Source organism: Somniosus microcephalus, unplaced genomic scaffold, assembly GCF_052327205.1.
Source record: "Somniosus microcephalus isolate GS21.2 unplaced genomic scaffold, FLI_Smic_1.0 unresolved_chr4, whole genome shotgun sequence".
Classification (NCBI taxonomy): Eukaryota; Metazoa; Chordata; class Chondrichthyes; order Squaliformes; family Somniosidae; genus Somniosus; species Somniosus microcephalus.
In genome coordinates, this window is record NW_028225182.1 from 5,809,544 (window position 1) to 5,816,501 (window position 6,958).

Here is a 6,958-nt window from a genome sequence, read left to right on the forward strand (position 1 = left end):
TTCATCGCTGGCACTCTGAGTACAACCCCTATCTCCAGGATGCCCTATCGCAGGTAGAATAATCACGATCCATCACTGGATGCAAAGCCGAGCTGCACATTTTCGAAGCGTTTCAGGTAATTGTGAAGAACGTTAATGTCCCTGTTATATAACGGACTGTTACTTCCATGCAAACACGAAAAACTACTGTTAATGCCCCGTGTCTTGTGAATGATTATCGTATTTTATTGCTGCACACAGTTAACGTGCTGATGATTGCGATCCTGTCTCGGGGAAAGTGTGGACTCTCCAAATGTGTCACTCACTACCTGGTGGCCATGGCAGCGGCAGATCCAATGGTCGTGATCATCGATCTGATACTGAGGCAGATTCCTATTGTTTATCGGAAATAATTTTTGTTTTTCAGGGACACTAGAGTGTATAATATTCACGCCGTCCTGCTTTATGCCGCCACAGACTGTTCTGTCTGGTTCACAGTCACTTTCACTTTTGATCGATTCGTGGCCATTTGTTGTCAGAATGTGAAATCTAATTATTGCACCGAGAAAATGGCGTCTGTGATTCTAGGCACAGTGACTGTGCTGAGCTGTTTGAAGAACATTTTCTGGAATTTTCTATATACAAGTCAGTATTGGCTTTCTAACACTCCCTGGTTTTGCCACGTTACCCTTGTTGTATCACGTTCACTGGTCTGGGCCGTGGTTGAATTAATGAATTATATCTTAACGCCATTCAAGCCATTTCTTTTGATTCTACTGTTCAATGCTTTAACAGTCAGGCACGTTTTAGTGGCCAGCAGAGCCCGCAGAAGACTCCGGGCTCGGAGCAGTGGCGAGAGTCCCAGTGACCCAGAGATGGAGAGCCAAAGGAAATGCACGATTGTACTGTTCGTTATATCAGGGAATTTCATACTGTTATGGGTGGTGTTTATGGTCTGTTCTATACTGAGGCGGTTGGATTACTTGGGATATCCTGTCCCTCTGCCCACGTTTGTACCTGAAATCGGCTTCATGCTCCAGCTCCTGAGTTGCTGCACCAACACTTATATTTATGCTGTGACCCAGAGGAAATTTAGAGAGGAATTGAGGAGAGGAGTGAAGTATCCCCTCGCAATGATGAACAAATTAAATAGATGAGAAGGCCTAACACTTTTTAACAATATCCTGTATTTTTGTTTCATGTGTAGATTTCACTGGGTTCCATTTGGCCTTTATATTTTCGGAAACATTTCACAATCTGGTCCAGTGTTAAAACGCAAGTTAATATCATAGTTCGGGACCTTCTCGCCTTTTTGCGCAAGGACAGGACCCGGACACAAGCTATCTACAGCTGTGGTTTTAGTAGATACTCGCCCAGGAGTGGGTAGCTGCTTTACTCAGTCTCATGCTGAGGTCGCAGTACAAGGGTGTTTTGGGAATGAGTCCTTGTTGTGACTGATTCCAAAAAATAGACAAATCGTGTGAAATTTCCCGACACTCAGACCGGGTTTAGATCCTCAGAGTTGACAGCTTTATCCGATCTGTGCTAGTCTGTAAAGGAAGACTTGTTTTAAAAATAAAGATCAGAAAAATTTAAGGCAGCAGGATGGTTGCGATATATATTAATCTCTGCCTCGTCACTGGGAAAGATATTGAAAAGGAATCAATCTATATTAAATTCCAGTCAACCCCGTGCGTTCGTCTAAGCCTGTTCTTCATTTTGTACATTTCCGGGCAGGTGCCGTTCTGATTAAAGTGAACATATTGCATCCCATTCAGTGTTATGTGTGTTTTACCTGTTGTTGAATGAAACAGAATGTGACCTGAAATAAATGACATTTTGCCCAGTGATAATTTCGTCCACATATAGAGTTCTTGCCAAATTAGTTGGGAATAATGGCCCGCATTTTCCAATCCCTACGGGTGTGTACGAGTTGTGTACACACCTGTCGGGACCTCATAAGTGCCGGATTCACGCATGTGAAGCTCATGCCCTGAAAACCGGCCCTTCCGATCTGTCAAGCATCCTCTCGGCTGATCATGTGCCTACACAAGAGAAGGGCCACTGCGGGCAGAGCGTTCCGCTTTCTGCAATGTCTCCGCCCGCTGAAATCTCTTTAAAACCTTTTGCCTGGTAAAAGGAGGCGTAAGGCCTGCTTTTACCAGCAAAGAGTTTAAAAAAGTAAAAACATTTTTTTTCACTCATTTATCATTTAAAATACATTTAAAAAAGGTAAGTTTATTTTAACCCCGTAAAATTTATATATCTTTTTGAAATAATTACATTTTTGTTTAAAATATTTAATTTAATGTAATTTTAAATAATTTTAAAAACGTGATTTAAAAAAATATATATTTATTGTTCTGATATATTTTTTCATTGATGCCCATTCATAATTTTGACAGGTCTAAGCTGAGAGACCTGTCAAATATATGAAGGGGGATTCCCTTCTTTCATTGGTTCCCCATGGCGCACGTGATCCCAGGGACGCTTGCGAACCGCGTGTGCCCGTGGGAGACCTGGGCCCTACGCATTTCGTAGAGCAGAGGCTCAGGAGCGGAACTGTCCGGACCTCCGGAGCCCTCAGGTAAGGGCGCATGCAGGAATCCTCTGATTGGAAAATACGGGCCGACATTGCTTAACAACTGGGTTCCTGTGCAGCACACTCCTTGGTCCCAGTATGGGAAACTACCGTGTCCCGTACTGCACATTCAGTGTTACCATTACAGCACTTCCCCATTCCCAATACCGCATACTCCCTGATTCCGAGGCTGCACACTCCCGGATACCGTTACAGCACATTCCCTGGTCACATTACTGCACATTTCCCGCTCCTGCTACAGCAGTAATAGAAAACCACTTGTAGTTCTCCTCCGGAAAAAGCAAGTTACCGGATTTCTTAAGGAAGTGACTAATTTAACTGAACAGCAGTAGACACCTGCAGCAGACCCGAGTTGGCTAGAGTTTGCAAATTTAGATAAGCGTCATACTCTCTGTAAAATGTATATAATGTCTGTGTATTCATTAAACTACTGTTAACACATTATCATGAAATCTTTTAAAATTTTCATTAAAAAAATCTCTCCAGAATAAACTCATTCCACCATCCCTGTTGTTATTTGTGCCGAATCTCAAATATCGGTGTTGGCATCAATAGTCCAGCAAGACTTGAGACTGTGCCTGTTATTATACCTGTCTATGTTGAATAGCTACATACCCGGTGTGTTGAATGGGTTAATACCCAGTGTGTTAAATGGTTATTACCCAGTGTGTTAAATGGTTATTACCCAGTGTGTTAAATGGGTTAATACACAGTGTGTTAAATGGGTTAATACCCGGCGTGTTAAATGGGTTAATATCAGGTGTGTTAAATGGGTTAATGTCCAGTGTGTTAACTGGGTTAATGTCCGGTGTGTTAAATGGGTTAATGTCCGTTGTGTTAAATCGGTTAATACCCGGTGTGTTAAATGGGTTAATACCAGGAGTGTTAAATGGGTTACTACCCGGTGTGTTAAATGGGTTAATACCCGGTGTGTGAAATGGGTTAATACCCGGTGTGTTAAATGGGTTAATACCCGGTGTGTGAAATGGGTTAATACCCGGTGTGTTAAATGGGTTAATACCCGGTGTGTGAAATGGGTTAATACCAGGTGTGTTAAATGGGTTAATGTCCGTTGTGTTAACTGGGTTAATGTCCATTGTGTTAAATCGGTTAATACCCGGTGTGTTAAATGGGTTAATGTCCGGTGTGTGAAATAGGTTACTACCCGGCATGTTAAATGGGTTAATACCAGGAGTGTTAAATGAGTTGATACCAGGTGTGTGAAATGGGTTGATACCCGGTGTGTTAAATGGGTTAATATCAGGTGTGTTAAATGGGTTAATACCAGGAGTGTTAAATGGGTTAATACCAGGAGTGTTAAATGGGTTAATATCAGGTGTGTTAAATCGGTTAATGTCCAGTGTGTTAAATGGGTTAATGTCCGTTGTGTTAAATGGGTTAATACCAGGAGTGTTAAATGGGTTAATGTCCGTTGTGTTAAATGGGTTAATACCCGGTGTGTTAAATGGGTTACTACCCGGCATGTTAAATGGGTTGATACCCGGTGTGTTAAATGGGTTGATACCAGGTGTGTGAAATGGGTTGATACCCGGTGTGTTAAATGGGTTAATACCCGGTGTGTTAAATGGGTTAATACCAGGTGTGTTAAATGGGTTAATACCCGGTGTGTGAAATGGGTTAATACCCGGTGTGTGAAATGGGTTGATACCCGGTGTGTTAAATGGGTTAATACCAGGAGTGTTAAATGGGTTGATACCAGGTGTGTGAAATGGGTTGATACCCGGTGTGTTAAATGGGTTAATACCCGGTGTGTGAAATGGGTTAATACCAGGAGTGTTAAATGGGTTAATGTCCGTTGTGTTAAATCGGTTAATACCCGGTGTGTGAAATGGGTTAATGTCCGGTGTGTTAAATGGGTTGATACCCGGTGTGTTAAATGGGTCAATACCAGGAGTGTTAAATGGGTTGATACCCGGTGTGTTAAATAGGTTACTACCCAGCATGTTAAATGGGTTAATACCAGGAGTGTTAAATGAGTTGATACCCGGTGTGTTAAATGGGTTGATACAAGGTGTGTGAAATGGGTTGATACCAGGTGTGTGAAATGGGTTGATACCCGGTGTGTTAAATGGGTTAATACCCGGTGTGTTAAATGAGTTGATACCCGGTGTGTGAAATGGGTTAATGTCCGGTGTGTTAAATGGGTTGATACCCGGTGTGTTAAATGGGTTATTACCAGAAGTGTTAAATGGATTAATACTAGGTGCGTTAAGTGGGTTGATACCCGCTTTACAATAGCAGACTGTGGAAAGTAAATGAGACAGACTCACTGTTCAGAAAATAATTTCCCAGAATGCCATAATCGAGCTCAGAAGTGTAACCTGTCCCGGTCTTTTCAGCATCCCTGTTCTTCCTGCCAGTGGCTTCTAAGCCAGGGCTCAGAGGAAGGAGCAGTGGAACCCGGGAGAATTAACATAAATATGGGGGATAAGTATTAAGGTAACGATCTAAGGTTATATAAAAAACTGGAACTGTGTATCAGGAGATAGTCACACCAATTAGATTAATTAATTCAGATGTAGTCCGTGGCCAGGGTCAGGATGGTGTGACTAGAAGTGAGGCAGGTACGGGGATCCAGGAGGTAGTGTTGGAGGAGCCGCAGCCCTTGCACTTGTCCAACAGGTTCGAGGCTCTTACTCCCTGTGAGGATGGGAACAGGGACTGTGGGGAGGATGAGAAACCTGGCCACAGCACCGTGGAGCGGGGGACCATTCAAGTGGGGGGAGTTAAAAGAAAAGTTGTAGTGGTAGGGGATAGTATCGTTAGGGGGATAGATAGAGTTCTCTGCAGCCGAGAGCGAGAGTCCCGAAGGCTGTGTTGCCTGCCCGGTGCCAGGGTTAAGGACATCTCCTCTGGACTGGAGAGAAACTTGGAGTGGGAGGGGGAGGATCCAGTTGTCGTGGTCCATGTTGGTACCAACGACATAGATAGGACAAGGAAGGAGGTTCTGCTGAGGGAGTTTGAGCAGCTAGGGGCCAAATTAAAAAGCAGAACAACAAGGGTAATAATCTCTGGATTACTACCTGAGCCACGAGCGAATTTGGCTAGGACAAATAAAATTAGAGAGTTAAATGCGTGGCTCAAAGACTGGTGTGGGAGAAATGGGTTTTGCTTCCTGGGACACTGGCAGCAGTGCTGGGGCAGGAGGGAGCTGTTCCGTTGGGACGGGCTTCACTTGGCCAGTGCTGGGACTAGAGTCCTGGTGGATCATATAACTAGGGCTGTAGAGAAGGCTTTAAAGTAACTAGTGGGGGGGAGGTTCCTAGAGAGCAAATAATACAAATGACAACAGAAAAGGTCATAGACTTAGGTAGCAGTGGGGAAATTAAAAACCAGAGAATGTCAGGAAGGGGCAGAAGGTATGGAGTAAAAGGTAAAGTAATAAAAAGGCCAAAAGCAGGAACTAAGTGTCACAAAACATCTTTGAAAGTTCTCTATCTGAATGCACGTAGCATTCGTAACAAAATAGACGAGTTAATGGCACAAATAACTACATATGGGTATGATCTTGTGGCCATTACAGAAACATGGCTGCAGGGTGACAATGCCTGGGAATTAAACATACCAGGTTATTTAACGATCAGGAAGGACAGGCAGGAAGGAAGGGGAGGTGGGGTGGCAATGTTAATAAAGGAAGGAATCACTGTAATACAGAGAAATGATATTGGGTCAAAAGATCAGGACAATGAAACAGTTTGGGTGGAGGTAAGGAATAATAAGGGGAAAAAAACACTAGTGGGCGTAGTCTATAGGCCTCCGAACTGTGGCAACTCTGTTGGACGGAGTATCAATCAGCAAATAGTTGAGGCTTGTAATAAGGGAGCATCTATAATTATGGGGGATTTTAACTATCATATTAATTGGAGAAATCAAATTGGGCAGGGCTGCCTTGAGGATGAGTTCATTGAGTGTATTAGGGATGGGATTCTTGAGCAGTATGTAACTGAACCGACCAGGGGGCAAGCAACCTTAGATCTGGTCCTGTGTAACGAGACAGGATTAATTAAAAATCTCCTAGTAAAGGATCCTCTTGGAATGAGTGACCATAACATGGTTGAATTCCATATTCAATTAGAGGGTGAGAAGGTTGGATCTCAAACAAGCCTGCTAAGCTTGAATAAAGGAGACTATGAAGGTATGAGAGCGGAATTGAGTAGAGTGGATTGGGAAAATAGATTAAAGGGTAAGACGATACATGATCAGTGGTGTACATTTAAGGAGTTATTTTACAACTTCCAAAAAATATATATTCCACTGAGAAGAAAAGGGTGTAAAAGAAAAGACAGCCATCCGTGGCTAAGTAAAGAAATTAAGGATAGTATTCGACTAAAAACAGGGGCATATAAGGTAGCCAAA